At 40.6% G+C, this 14768-nt stretch overlaps 1 long non-coding RNA gene across 1 annotated transcript in view; it reads right to left on the bottom strand.

Moving 5' to 3' along the window:
• Positions 1-14201, bottom strand: part of LOC129468657 (uncharacterized) — a 69456-nt gene extending 55255 nt beyond the window's left edge. Inside the window, exon 1 of the long non-coding RNA XR_008652743.2 lies at positions 14137-14201. This is a non-coding gene — a long non-coding RNA (uncharacterized lncRNA). The remainder of the gene's footprint in view (positions 1-14136) is intronic.
• Positions 14202-14768: the final 567 nt, after the last annotated feature.

Genomic DNA, 14768 nt, shown 5'->3' with positions numbered 1-14768 from the left:
TTTTAATGTGTTTGTCCTTTTATGACAGCCCTCTTGGTGTTATGCTGTATTGAGTTGCTGAGCCACCATTCCCACTGTTGGGCTGAGATGTCAGAGGTTAGAGATCATTGAACAATTTGTATCCTCAGGCCCTTGCTCCTCAGGAATGTGTCTTATCTGTAATAGTTTCTCAGTAAGTATTTGTTGTAAGGGTAGATGTGTATCCAGTGGATTAAGTGAGCTAAGCTCAATGAGGGGACAAATATAAAAAGCTTGATTTCTTTCTCCAGCCTGTGCCAGATCTCAATTATATATAATTATTTTAGATAATTAAGAGTCATCGTCAGCTATTTTAAAAGACTAGTACTGTCTAATTGGAACCTTCCAGTCCAGGGAGCTGTTCCTCTCCTGGAGCCTCGGAGGAAGGAGGAGTGCGGTCTCTTCCATCTTTCCTCCTCCTCCTCTCTCCCCGGCTTTATGCTGCCTCTGGATGCTCCAGGATCTGCACAGAAAGCTGGGAAAACACAGCAATGGAGGCAGAGTACCAAACTGACTGCTGGCATTGGCCATTCTCTCTTGCCACCCGGATGGAGCATGGGAGCCACTCTGGGGGTTGAGGGTGGGATCCATGCCTTAGCTGGCCTCCCACGGCCCTGCTTCCTGGTGGAGACTCATGCCTCCTCACCATGGCAAGACACTGGCCACAGGCTGCCTACTGTGCCCACCATCCCTGCCCTGACAACTTGGTGGCTCTCGACTCACTAATGCAAATGGGCATGAAACAGAAACCAGGCAGGCATCACTCTTGACATTGGGTGCACTTATTAAAAGGATGTAACTCCTGTCTTTAAAGTGTTTTTACTTGGTTGGGGCATTAGGCACATGATCAGACCATTACAGTAGACTGTGATCCACATTGTGATGGTTATAAATGTGGGTCTGGGGAGACGAAGGAGGTCACTAACCATAATGGAATTCCCGTCGGACACACTGGCTGCTAAGATCTTGAAATGCATGCTTTACACAGCTTGGCAAATCACCACTTCTCCAAGCTCCCTGAACCCCTTCTCCCCAGCCCCACAGCCCCTTGTCTTTCTCCGCTACCTGCCTTGGAAATTCCAAACGGCACCTAAATCCACCAACTAATGGGTACATCCTGGTACTGCACAGGACTCTGGGACCCCACATCAGGACAAAGGCTGTGGTCTATTCTGATTATGTGGTTCCTGGGCCTCAGTGGCTGATAGATATTTTGAACATCACTCTTGAACCTAACCCTATTCTGAGGGGCTTGGGAGCCTGTGCATTTTCTACCACTGCCCCAGGCAAGAAGTTTGGTGGGACTGTGTTCCATCCTGTTTCGTCTTCAAAACATCCTTCTGGAGAGTTGAACGTCCTCACAGAGACAGGGGCTTTGTGAAATACACCATCAAGCACAGATGAGAACACGTGGCTTCCTACACTTACAACAGGTAAAAGGCCACAGGATAAAGAGCCCCGGGGCCGTCCTAAGGGATGCTGTCCTCCTCTGCAGCCTCCCCTCCATTAGTTCCAGGCAGTCTTCTTTCCAGGTGTGGGCTCGTTTTCTCTAGATGCGTGATTTCATCTCTCAAATTCATTACTGGAAACATTTTTCCATTTCTAATTTCTGGGAGATTTTTTATTAGCAGGGCTGGCGCCAAAGGGCTTCTCTAGCTCCCAGCTAACCAAGAAACCCATCGGGAACTTGGTCCCCAAGATACCTGACAGTGAGCCCTGATTATCCTGACTGCACGAGGAGGCAGTGAGCAAAAGGACTGCCTTCCATCCCGTGGGTCCTTGAGATTAGGAGGCGGTGAGCAAAAGGACTGCCTTCCATCCCGTGGGTCCTTGAGATTAGGAGGCGGTGAGCAAAAGGACTGCCTTCCATCCCGTGGGTCCTTGAGATTAGGAGGCGGTGAGCAAAAGGACTGCCTTCCATCCCGTGGGTCCTTGAGATTAGGAGGCGGTGAGCAAAAGGACTGCCTTCCATCCTGTGGGTCCTTGAGATTATTCACTTTTTACATGGAGTCCCAGGAAGGTGAGAGGCTCACCCGAGTTTTCATAGGAAGAGAAAAAATGAATTCCAGTCCTCCTGGTTCTTTAGGATTTGGGAGAGGAAGATGGGCCCCAAATGATGCTACAATTTTCTTCTTATTTTAAACATAATGCAGACTAAACATGAAATTTGGAAAGCACAAAAGAATGAAAAAAAAAACTTGTTAAGAGATAGATTAAGGAGATTATTAAGAGACATATAATGATATAGATATTAAATGGGCATGGCTTATTAAGATAGATTTAAAAGGATATTCAGGTCATTCAGTTTTTGAATTTTTTTCCATGTTTCAGATTATAGATCCTCTGCTTGTATTCCTATTTGAATGTATTATGCTTTCTATTTGTTTTGCTTAGTTAGATCTGTCAGGGTTTATATGCTTTATTATTTTCCTTAAAGATACAACTCTTGATATTTACATATTTCACATTTCTTTTTTTCTAATTTGTTAATGCCTGCTTTTGTCTTAAATATATTCTTCAACTTTTTTTCATTAATTTAATATTGTTCTCTTACCAAACATCTGAGTTAAATGTTTTATTCATCATTAAGGCTTAATAATAAAAATACTTAGGATTATAACTGTAACTTGGAGTAGAATATTTATGCTTCTACAATCTTTATGCATAATAGCCTCAAGGCTATTATTTTTTAAATAGTCTGTATTAATTTTTTTAAATCCTTCTTTGGTCCAGGAGTGATTCCAGAGGCAATTTTTATATTTTTAAAATGTCTAATGATTAAGACTTTTGTTTGCCCTTTTGTAATTAATATTTTCGTTTACCCATTTTTGAATTATTCATTTCTATTCATCTTTTAGTTGGCTACGATATTGTTTATTTTTCAAGAATAATTTCTGAATGATCTTGTTTCTTAATATTTTTAATTTCTGTTATTGAATTTGTAATTCCTTCTATTAGTTTTTTATTATTGCCAATAGAAATAGAAATTACCACTAATTTAGCAGCATAAAAGAAGAAACACTCATCATGTCAGTTTCTGTGGGTCAGGGGCCCTAGAAGCGTGGCTCAGCCAGGTCCTCTACCCAGGTTCTCCCAAGGCTGCAGTCAAGGCGTCTCCATGGGGCTGGGGCTCATCTGAGGCTGGAGCGCCTCGCCATTTCCCATGGCCGTTGCCAGGATTTGTTTCCTTACACCTGTAGAAGTCTTGGTGGTGTGCTTTTTATAAAGCCAGCAGGAGAAACTCTAGAAAGGGGCAAGACCTCCTTTTAAGGATCTTCACCTAATTAAGTCAGGCCCACCCACAATACTCTCTATAAACTCAAAAACAACTGATTTGGAACTTTAATTATATCTGCAAAATTCCTTCCCCTCTGCTATCTAACACAATAGGATCCTGTGCGTGATATCTCACCATAGTCACAACCTACCCCCTCCAACTAACACATCTGGGGCAGGAGGTCACGGGATTACAGAAGGGAACAGGAACTAGAGGCCATTCTAGAATTCTGCCTACTTCATTCCTTATTTTTCCCATTTCCACTGTAATATGTCTCTCGTTTCATGTCAGCTTTGTCTCTTCCTTTGGCATTTTATACCAGTTTTATAGGTCCCATACATTTCCTTAAATGTTGATGAATATCCTCAGCCCACACTAAGAGAGTAAAGAACATGTCTGTTCTGGCCCTAGCAGGATTCCTCTCTCACACAATTCTCCCGATTCCCACCATAGTTCCTGCGTTGCTCTTACCCAGATATGCCTTATGGAAAAGGCTCCTCCATGTTTTAGACTTCATCTTACTAGTCCCAGCTAATCTTTGACTATTGATTGTGTACTACATAAAGATATTTCTAAATCCTGTTTCAAGCTTGCCAATTTAGTTGTACACAAATATGAGGTAATTTTCAGTAGATATGGCCAGACAGGTGAGTTTTCTCTGCAGCCATAACCTCTCTATCAAGTTTCATGGAAGTACATCAGCATATAGATTGGCTTTTATCATATGCAAACACAAAGCAGCATTGCTACCTGCATTTGGGGCTCAATGGAATTCCAGCTCTGTCTATTTGGTGCCCCACTAATACTCTGCATTAAAAGCTTATATGAGGCAAAAGCAGTAATATTCTAGCCACAAGAATGACCTGACTATAAAGATGAACCAAGTGACCAAGAGCTTTTTTAAAAAATTTTATTATTATTATACTTTAAGTTTTAGGGTACATGTGCACAATGTGCAGGTTTGTTACGTATGTATACATGTGCCATGTTGGTGTGCTGCACCCATTAACTCGTCATTTAGCATTAGGCTAATACCTGAACATAGACACTTAGCAAGTAAGCTGAGTTGCTATTCCTAATGATGAAGCCCAGAGGGCTCCCCAGCTACTTAACTGTGTTCATATAAGGAGGAGGAATGTCTCCAAAACATCTTAGATAATTCATGTATCTTGAATACAACAAATTTCACTGATAAAAACAATTTTTGACCTTTTTTTCAAGTAATGGCAGATTTGGTAATTCAAAGTGACCCATTTACTGTAAAGAAAGTAGAAAAGCTGGAAATATATATGTTTTTTAAGTGTCTTCGTGGCATTAGAAATTTGTAAGAAAGTAAAAAATGTCCCGGGTCCAGATTATGGAGAAAATAGATATGCAAAGGGCTAAAAGCTCAACTTCTCGAGCCACTTCTCCTTTAGGAGTTTGGTCGATATGGAAAAAGTTGGCTGTGAGGGCAAGAAATTGAACAGTCTGTTTGACCAATTCATGTAAGACCATTGGGTCCATAATTAACATGCAGATTACTTGCATTAGAACTTAATGAGCTTTTCACAAGAGTAAGGATGCATCGCACAGAGATCCTCTTTATAGGAAGAGAATATCATCCTGGTCTCAAAAAATTTATACAAACAATATTTCAATTTAAAAAAAGCAAGTGAAGAAACAAGACAACATGTACAAGAACTAAAGAGAATACAGGCCAATTATAAAACCACAGAGCTTCCAAGTATTAATCAGACACATATTTTAAAATAATTATGATTACTATGTTACAAAATGCTAAAACAAACAAACAAACACATACACACAAAAAAGGACTGAGAGTTTTGGTAGAGAAACTGAAATACTATAAAGATGACATAGCAGATTTATTAAAAAGAAACAAATAGAAAGTTTAAAAATCAAAAATATTATAAGCAAAATTACAAACTCAATGTATGTGATTAACAGCTGATTAGACATACTGAACAGAGAATTAGTCAACACAGAAAAGATAATAAGCAACAAATTAGACAAAATGAAATTAAAATAAATTCATGAAGTAGGAATCCCAGAAGACAAGAGAGAGCAAGTGACAAACTCAATATTTGAGGAGATAATGGATGAAAAAATTTCGAAAGTGAAAAAAGACGTGAAGCAGGAAATTCAAGAATCCATAAGAACTTCAAGCAGAATAAATAAAAGGAATGCACCTTGAAGGCTTTCACAGCAAAACTGCTAAAAAATCAAAGCCAAAGAGGAATTCTTAAAAACAGATTTAAAAAGAGAGATTACTTTCCAATTACTTAAAAAATGGACTGACAGTTGACTTTTCAGTTAAAAAAAGGAAACCAGAAGTGATTAGAGTGATATCTTCAAGGTACTGCAAGAAAGAGCTACAAGGCCGGGCGCAGTGGCTCACGCCTGTAATCCCAGCGTTTTGGGAGGCTGCAGCGGGCAGATCACGAGGTCAGGAGATCGAGACCATCCTGGCTAACACGGTGAAACCCCGCCTCTACTAAAAATACAGAACATTAGCCGGGCGTGGTGGCGGGAGCCTGTAGTCCCAGCTACTCGGGAGGCTGAGGCAGGAGAATGGCAGGAACCCGGGTGGCGGAGCTTGCAGTGAGCCGAGATTGCGCCACTGCACTCCAGCCTGGGCAACAGAGCGAGACTCCGTCTCAAAAAAACAAAATAAAAAAAACTACAAACATGAAACTTTATATCATGTAAGAATTATCCTTCTAGAATGAAGAGATTTTCATTTAAACTGCATCTGAGAGAATTTGTCACTAGCAAACCTGAAACAAAGTAAGTGCTAAAGGTGTCTTAGGGAAAAGAAAATCCTAAGTGCAGAGGTAATGATTCAGATAGGCATGAAGAAGCACAGACATTATAAATATATAGATAAATGTGTCTACACAAAAAAAGTGATGAAAAAAAGTAAAAGAAACTCTTCTGGAGAAAAGACAAAGTGAGAGGTTACCTCAACTTCTCTTAGGAACCACCATAGCCTTAGTTCTGAAACAAGGACATAGCAAGAAAGAAAAAATTGTAGGTCAATTGCACTGTTGAATATACATGTAAAAATCCTAAATAAATAATATGAAACAAATCCAGGAATGTATAAAATGATACTATATTACTACTAAGTTATTTGTATTCAACATGCAAGATTTAATATATTAAATCAATTATAATTGATGGCATTAAGATAATCTAGGAGAAAAATCATGATCATCTCAAGAGATGTAAGGAAATGGATAAAATTCAACACTCGGAAGAAAGGAAGGAAGGAAGAAAGAAAAGAAAAGAAGGAGAAAGAAAGAAAGAAGAAAGAAAAGGAAGGAAGGGGAAAAAATATCTGAGCAACCCAGAAGAAATCCTGATAAAGGGTTATGGGAAAACACTAATAGTGAATATTGCCCTTATTAGTTATTGATTGTAAGCCTTCTTTTCTGATCTGAGGGAAGTTCTATTAAACTTTTTACTGTAGGTTTCAGTCTATGTCAAAAGGAGAGGCAAGAAATTAAAGTTATATTATTTGGAAAAAAATTAAAACACCATTTTTCAGAGATAATTTGATTGCCTGCCTACATAGGAAATTCAAAAGAATCTACAGATAGAATATTGTAAATAAACTTAGTGAACTATTAGGTATAAAGTGGAAACATAAAATCAATTTTACTTTTGTGTATCAGCAATCAGGAGTTAAAAATAAAATTTTTAGAGAAAAGTTATAATTTATAATAGAATAAAAATTAAATACATAGGAAAAATAAGAAATATATACATATACAATATCTGCACACTAAAACATAAATAAAAAGATATGGTAAAGAAATTCTAATGGGAAGATATACCATGTTCACAGATTGGAAGACTCAAAATTTTAATTAAATATGATGGTTCTTCCTAAAATATCTGAAAATTCAATGCAATTCCAACCAAAATCCAAACAATATTCTTTTGTGGAACTTGAAAAGTTGATTCTAAAATATATATGGCAATGTAGTGGAACAAGAATAAGGCATTCTTGAAGAAAGAACCACACAGAAAACCTTACTCTAATGGCTATCAAAATTTATTAAACACTTACAGTAAAGAAGAGAGGGTGACATGGGCATATGGATAGATAAGACACCAGTGGGACAGAAAAATCCACCAAAAAGAATGTCTACTTATGTGGACACTGATTTATGTTAGAAGTGAAATTATAGAGAAGAGGGCAAAAAAAAAGGTCTTTTCAATAAACAAAGTTGAGACCAGTTATAAAAATAGATGAAACTTGATTCTATCTCATACCATATTAAAATAGAGAATGAAAGGTAAAACCAAAACAGTCTTCTAGAAGATAATACAGTCTGTAGGATAGTATCTTCACGTCCTTGGGGTAGAGAAGGCTTCCTTAACTAGAATACAAAAGGCACTAATCTAAAAGATAAGGATGATAAATTAGCCTACATTAAAATTAAAATTTTATGTTAACCAAAAGAAACCATAAAAAGAATTTTTAAAGATATTTGCTTCATATAAGCAATCATCAAAAGTTCATACCCATTATATGGAGATAATTCTTACATATTGGTAAGAAAAGACCATGTGATGGAAAGGTGGCTGTGGGACTAGTGAGTGTGGCTGGTCCCACCTGCTCCGGTTAGCACAGATACTGCACAGGTAGGTGCCCATTGATGGCGACTGAAAATCTTCCACTGTTCTTGTTACAAGTTTCCTGTGCTTGGGAACCTTCTTGTTTAGACCCCTCTTGTTGACCTGTCCTCTAAGCAGCCTGTGACCCACTGGGAGTCCCGCTTACTCCTAGCAGCTTTCTGCACAGCTGTCTTGTGAGACTACGGGAGGATGACTTCCCACCAGCTGACTGGACTTCACTCTCAGCCATGGCTCAGCCTGCCCCTTCTACCACCCGCTGGCACCACAAGAAGCTGAGGCTTGCAGCCCCGCAGGCTGTGCTCAGGGGTCCGGGGCCCAGCTGAATGGTCCCAAATGCATCTCCCTCCCATATTTATTAGATAGTGTCTACCTCTCAGAAGAGGTCAGGCTCCCAAATGGAAAGATGGACCAAAGGGTCTCGTCTCTGCCTTTCTCACCTTCCTCTCTCACCTCCATCCCTGCTAGTTATTCTGTGATAAGTTTTAACAGCCTTAAGTCCTGATAAGCAAAATGCAAGCATTGAGAGTTCCTAGCTAAACCCCTTTTCCTCTTGAAATAACTATTGCCTTGCTACAGAATTCTAAAAGTCTAGTATGAAATTCAAGCTGAGCAAAGGTTCCTGGTTCTAGGTGGCCTTGTTTATCTGGGGAAGAAAGTCAAGTCTTTCAGCTTAGCTCTCCCAATGAAATGGCTGCAGATGTGTGAAGGTTGGGGGTGGGGGAACTAAATATAGAAAAAGGGAAAATTATGGAGTGGTATTTCAAATGACCACGCTCTCTGGGAATGCATTCCACAATATACCCTTAGACTGCTTTACTTCAAAGCTGAAGAATGACAGAGTTTGCCTACATTTTTCTGACTCTTGTCATCTGGAAAGTTCATGGAAAAAATGCAGCACCAGCTAGAGGTTAGCAGAACTGACTCAACTCTGGGTTGATACTCGTGTGGATGAGCTTGCACGACTTGCTTAATCTCTCTGTATTTCAGTTACTCCATCTCTAAAGTGGTGACAATGGGATCCACTTCAGAGGCCTTTTCTGAGGACTGATGACGTAATGCAGACAGAAGCTTGCATGCCTCCTGCCAGCAGACCCCAGGAAGTCCCTGTGTGCCTGTCTTGCGTCTTGACCCAATTCCATAATGCATTAGCAAGTAATGTAAATTCCTTAAAGATTTCAAAGACAGAGTTTTGAAATGAAGCTTAATATCACATGCAGCAAAACTTTTCCATGTCTCCACCATACCATTCTCCACCCAGCAGCGAGCAGCTCATCCTTAAAGCACACCCTCACTCCATTCCTGTGCCCCATTCTTCTTCCACTTCAGTGCTCACAGGATACCCCCATGGATGGTCAGAAAAATGATCCAAAACATGGAAATAAGTCTCAGAGTTGGAGACTGTGGCCTCTCCATGTCATATGACGCCAGAGGCCACCTAAACATGACCTAGAACGATGTACTGAGTTTCACTGTTTCCTTTCAATTAGACGCCTCGACTTCCGTTTTCTAAAGTTGCATGTTAACTTGCAAAAGTTTGCCTGTTAAATATATAAATAATTCTTATGTGAAAGGACATATACTATAACTTTTTAGGCTGCTGGCTGTGTTGGACATTAGCCAGCTCTGTACTCCGGCTGTGTCTATGTTCATTTTGAGCTTCTTAATGCTCTTTGAATTAAGTGTAGCATCTCACTGTTCACCCATTCACTCATGGGTCAAAGAGAATCTTTGACATGTGCTTATTCTATATTTACTTGAGAACAGTGACTTTAACTGCTTAAAGATTATACATTGATATCCTTACATAACATCAAAAACCCTTTAGGAAATTACCTTTACCACCTCCATTCTTACAGTCTATTTCCTCAACAACTATTCTTTTGGCAAGTAGCCATCACTCATGCTCATTCCAGATCTCTTTTGGAAGGCCTTCATGGATCCGTGGCTAAGGGAGGAACGTCATCTCCTATCTCCTTATCATTATCATTATCCTCTTCGTTTTTTTTTTTTTTTTTTGAGACGGAGTCTCACTCTGTCACCCAGGCTGGAGTGCAGTGGTGCAATCTCCGCTCACTGCAAGCTCCGCCTCCTGGGTTCATGCCATTCTCCTGCCTCGGCCTCCCTAGTAGCTGGGACTACAGGCGCCCGCCACCACACCTGGCTAATTTTTTGTTTTCAGTAGAGACGGGATTTCACCGTGTTAGCCAGGATGGTCTCGATCTCCTGACCTCGTGGTACACCTGCCTCGGCCTCCCAACGTGCTGGGATTACAGACGTGAGCCACCGCGCCCGGTCTATCCTTTTCTTTTCTCGGTCATGTTTGCATATCATCCTGTAACATGAAAGGTCTTACCGTGCTAAATTCCCCTTTACCTGTATTTATTCGCTACCTACGGCCATTTCCTTTCTAAAAGGAGATGGTTGCATTTCCACATTTGGGAAATGGGTTGTATTTCCACTTTTCTGGCCTCCACTCTTGCTTTTTGACATTACACATTGCCAGGTGGCATTGGTAGCTCAGAGGTCCCTCATTTCATGTTTGGAGAAGATAAGCTGCATGCTTGCCTGGTAGTGGGCTTCTTGAGGTAACCCAAGTCCTTGACTTCCAACTGGCTCTGGTCCCTCTCTATGTGAAAGGGCCAAACTACATCAATGGTCACAGCACAAAAACCTAAATTATTAGCATAGTTAATTATCCGTGGGAATTGTTGGTACCCTAGAGTGTGCGTATGTATGTGTATGTGTGCATATTTCAACTTTATAACCTGGGCCAGGGTAGAGGGTAAAATGAGTTTTGTGTGTGTGGTTCAGTCTATTTCTTCAAACATTCTGAATGATAATTAGCTTTGATTTTTCCATCTATTCATAATGATAGCAGAGGGCAACGCACAACAGAAAGGGGGTTGCAAGCTTTCCACTTAGCAATTAATTCTATTATTAAATGCTAAGAAAAAAATAAGTGCCTGCCAGCTGTAGCTTTATTATGTTTTCCCAGAAATAATAATGAGAAGGCTGTGAAAGTATATTATTTATTTCTCCCTTTCTCCTCCACCCTTGTAGGAGAAAGAAAAAAGCCACGGGTGGTCGTTTCTTCCCTGTGAAAATAAATTTTTTCATTCTGCCATGAGATAGTGGCTTAGACAATGTCTAGAGAAGGGGGTAGGTGCCCAGTGGAATGCTTATTTGTCTTGTTTTTATTCATTTATTTTTAAAATGGAGCCTCTACTCTGAGCCAGAACAGGGATTAGGAAATGTGGATGGTTGGAGCCTCCTCTCTGTAGAGGCAGGTGCACACCTGAATTCAAGTAAAATGTGGTCAATGCCAGATTAGTAAAATAAACAGCACCCAGGGCACAGAGGAGAGGGTGTCTCGTTGGTAATAATATCTGAATTTTAGTGGAAATGTCAATTGTCAGTTAGAAAACAGCTATTGATTCTCTTCTGCTGACATTACACGTGTAAGGAGTAGGTTCTCAATAAATATGAAATGAACGAACCTTAATCTGACCTAGATCTATCTTTTCTTCAGCACATGATGAAACAGAGTGAGGCTACACCGCACATCTCAATTCAGCCCTTAACTTGACTCCACAGGGAAGGGGGCAGTGGTTTTTGCCAGCTGAGAGGCGCACATTAATGTTTGCCAAAGGAAAGCAAGTTCAAACCAGAGTGCTTACTAATTTAGGCATAACGCAAGGGGGTTTGGATTAACACTGTTTTATTCTCCTGGGACATAAATAGGAAACTGTAACATATTGGGACTAGTGTTGGACTTGGGTTAACTGAAATCTGATATCCTGCATATACTAGCTTCGTAACCTCAAGTACATTATACATCCCCTCCAAGCCTCACTTTTATTATCTATAAAATGGGTGAAATGATGTTTCTCTTATAGGGATATGAGAATGAAATTACATGTGGGAGAATTCTGGCATATTGTAAGTCACCAACAACTATTTTTATTATTTTAATTCTTGTATTGTTATTGTGGTTTAAACGGGTTTTTTTGAGAGAAACTGGACTTTTTCCATTTCTATTTCCTGTTATTTGTGGGTGCTGCCAAAAATCACGCTCAGTGACGCAAACTCAGGCCTCCCTCATTAAATTCCCTAATTGAGAGTATTTCTTCCTCTGGTTGGTTCAATTCAATGCCAGTCATGGGAGTTTGTAAAAGAGTCAAGAATATCTCATTTTCTCTGTTTCCAGTTCAACCTGTGGGGAACAAACCTCCGTATTCCTGCATGATGAGTGTCGCTGTATGTGTGTAAGTGGAAGGTTACTCTACTATTTGTGCTTGGAGCCAGTAACATTGGACTCAGCTTGTCCCGATGATCATTCTCCTAGGCACAGCATTTCATATGTTGTTTTAAATTAAATTTGCATGTTTTTGTTGGGGAGAAGAGGTGCACCCTTCATTTTGCTACAGTCCCACTACTCCCTGTGCCTCTGATCTGATTTGATTCCTATAAGATATCACCTTCCAGGGTCTGTAGGCCATTGGAAGTGATGACCACTGCTCTGAACTATGCCCACATCTAGTCACACCTACCTGTAACACAAGAGCCTAACATACGAGTTTGGGAGAGGGTTGATTTAATACCAACATAATCATCTACAAATTTATCTCCCTGCTTCAAGTCTCTATTTCTTTAATGCCTTCTCCTCATGGAAAGTGACTGAACTTTCAGAAATGAATGTATTGATTCTATTACTCCTCTACTATAAGCTTTCGAAAGCTCTCTGTAACCCACAGTTTCTAGTTCCCTGCCCACCCTCAGGCACTGCTAATCTATGCTTCAGATATTTTAAATGAGTTTCCTTTTTCAAGCATGCTCTGGATGTTCACAACTACACGCCTTTGTGAATAGTCTTCCCTGTGCTTGGAAGACCCTCTCAGAATTTTTCAATTAGCAAGCCTCCCTCAAGATGCAATCATAAGCCTTGCAAACTGTTTTCTGATTGACAGCCCAAGTATCCAATAGCTCCTTCTGGGTTCTCACAAGAGTTTTGGTTTCCTTATGATGATTATTTTTACCCTCCATCTTCTCTACAGCACATATTCCTTCAGAGAGGATATCTCTGTAGTGTCTCGTAGCACAGGGCCAGGCACCCACGGAGCCTGTAGCAGACAGGGCTCATTGTGGCCCATTGCCTGCAACTCCACATTTTCCCTTCTCTCCCTCCTAACAGAGCTCAGTTTTGTCAGAGCAGAACTGAGCTTCAGCTACAAACATGCCCAGCTCGAGTCCTGGCTAGGAAAGATAGAAACCCTTTGCCAAATAAAAAAGCAAAGTCTTCCTAGGAGAAGGCTCCTTTCCCTTTAGTCCAGAATGTGATGCCCTTCCCGGAAAAGCAACACTGCACTGCCTGCAGAGGACAAAAGCCACAGTCAGGGACCGTGGTGCAGGAGGGCGAGGATCACGGTCCCTGGTGACACCTGAGCAACTGCACTCAGCTTGGCCTTTTACCTCCAGACTTTTTATTTTATATTAAAAACATACCATTAAAGGCTTAAACCAGTTTTCGTTGAGTTTTCAGTTACTTGCAGTCACGTACTTTCCCCACTGATAAAAGGGTCAGCACCTTTTTATGAAGAAACGATATTGATCACTCATTCAATAGACATGTGTTAATTCTTGGGACAGTGAACAGGACCAAGTTCCTACCCTCATGGAGTTTATGCTCTAGAGAGGAGATTGTGAACTATCCTGTTTGTCAATGTATAACACAGTAAATCAAATGATGCAGTGGCTCATGCTTGTAATTCTAGCACTTTGGGAGGCTAAGGCAGGCAGATCATAAGGTCAGGAGTTTGAGACCACCCCGGCCAACAATGGTGAATCCCCCTCTCTACTAAAAATACAAAAAGATTAGCCAGGCCTGGTGGTGCACGCCTGTAATCCTGGCTACTCAAAAGGCTGAGGCAGGAGAATCACTTGAACCCAGGAGGCAGAGGTTGTGGTGAGCCGAGACCATGCCCCGGCACTCCAGCCTGGGCGACAGAGGGAGACTCTGTCAAAAAAAAAAAAGGAAAAAGAAAAAAATCAAATGTCAAATAATTGTTAATAAATGTCGCATAAAGAAAAGAAAAATAAGCAGGATAGGAAAGGGAGAGTGATGGGAAAAGAAGGATGGCAGGAGGAATTCTAGACAGGGTCACTGGAAGGCAGAGAGTGAGCTCTGTAGCTACCTTTGGAAGCATCAGTGCAAATGGCTCCATGCAGGCCTTTGTTCCAGGAAGAGTAAGAAGGACAATCTGCTAGAGAACAAAGCCTGACATGGAGCCAGGGGGAGATGACATCAGAAAGAAGAATGCAGGCTGCTGGGCTATAGATTCCATGTGAGGTCACAATCTATATGTGATTAGAAGCTGGGGAGTGTATTGATGAGCTGTGGCCTAATTAGCTGATATATATTTTCCCATTGATTATCTTGCTATGTGGAAAATTGATGGTGGGGGGAAGCAAGATTGGGAGCGAAGACGATGTTGAAAAGTGGCTTCCTTCAAGCTGTATTTTGGAGGTAGAATCAGTAAGATCTACTAATAGGGAGTTTGAGAAAAATAGAGGCATCAAAAATGATGCCCAGATTTTGACCCGAGCTCTTCAGTGAATGTTGGTGACATTTTCTGTGATATGGAAGAAATCAAGAAATTAAAAGTTATTTTGGACATGCTGAATTTGAGGTATCAACTAGATACTCAAATGGAGACATCAGGAAATCGGAGACCAGGAAACAGTTTGGGGCTGAAGATGAAATTTGGGAATCTTCAGCCATAAAGACAAGGGACTGGGATGAGGTCACCTGAAGAGTTAGTATTAT

This window comes from Symphalangus syndactylus, chromosome 18 (assembly GCF_028878055.3).
Source record: "Symphalangus syndactylus isolate Jambi chromosome 18, NHGRI_mSymSyn1-v2.1_pri, whole genome shotgun sequence".
NCBI classification, from domain to species: Eukaryota; Metazoa; Chordata; class Mammalia; order Primates; family Hylobatidae; genus Symphalangus; species Symphalangus syndactylus.
The sequence above is the reverse complement of the archived record's forward strand: the minus strand, read 5'-3'. Positions and strand labels throughout refer to the sequence as shown.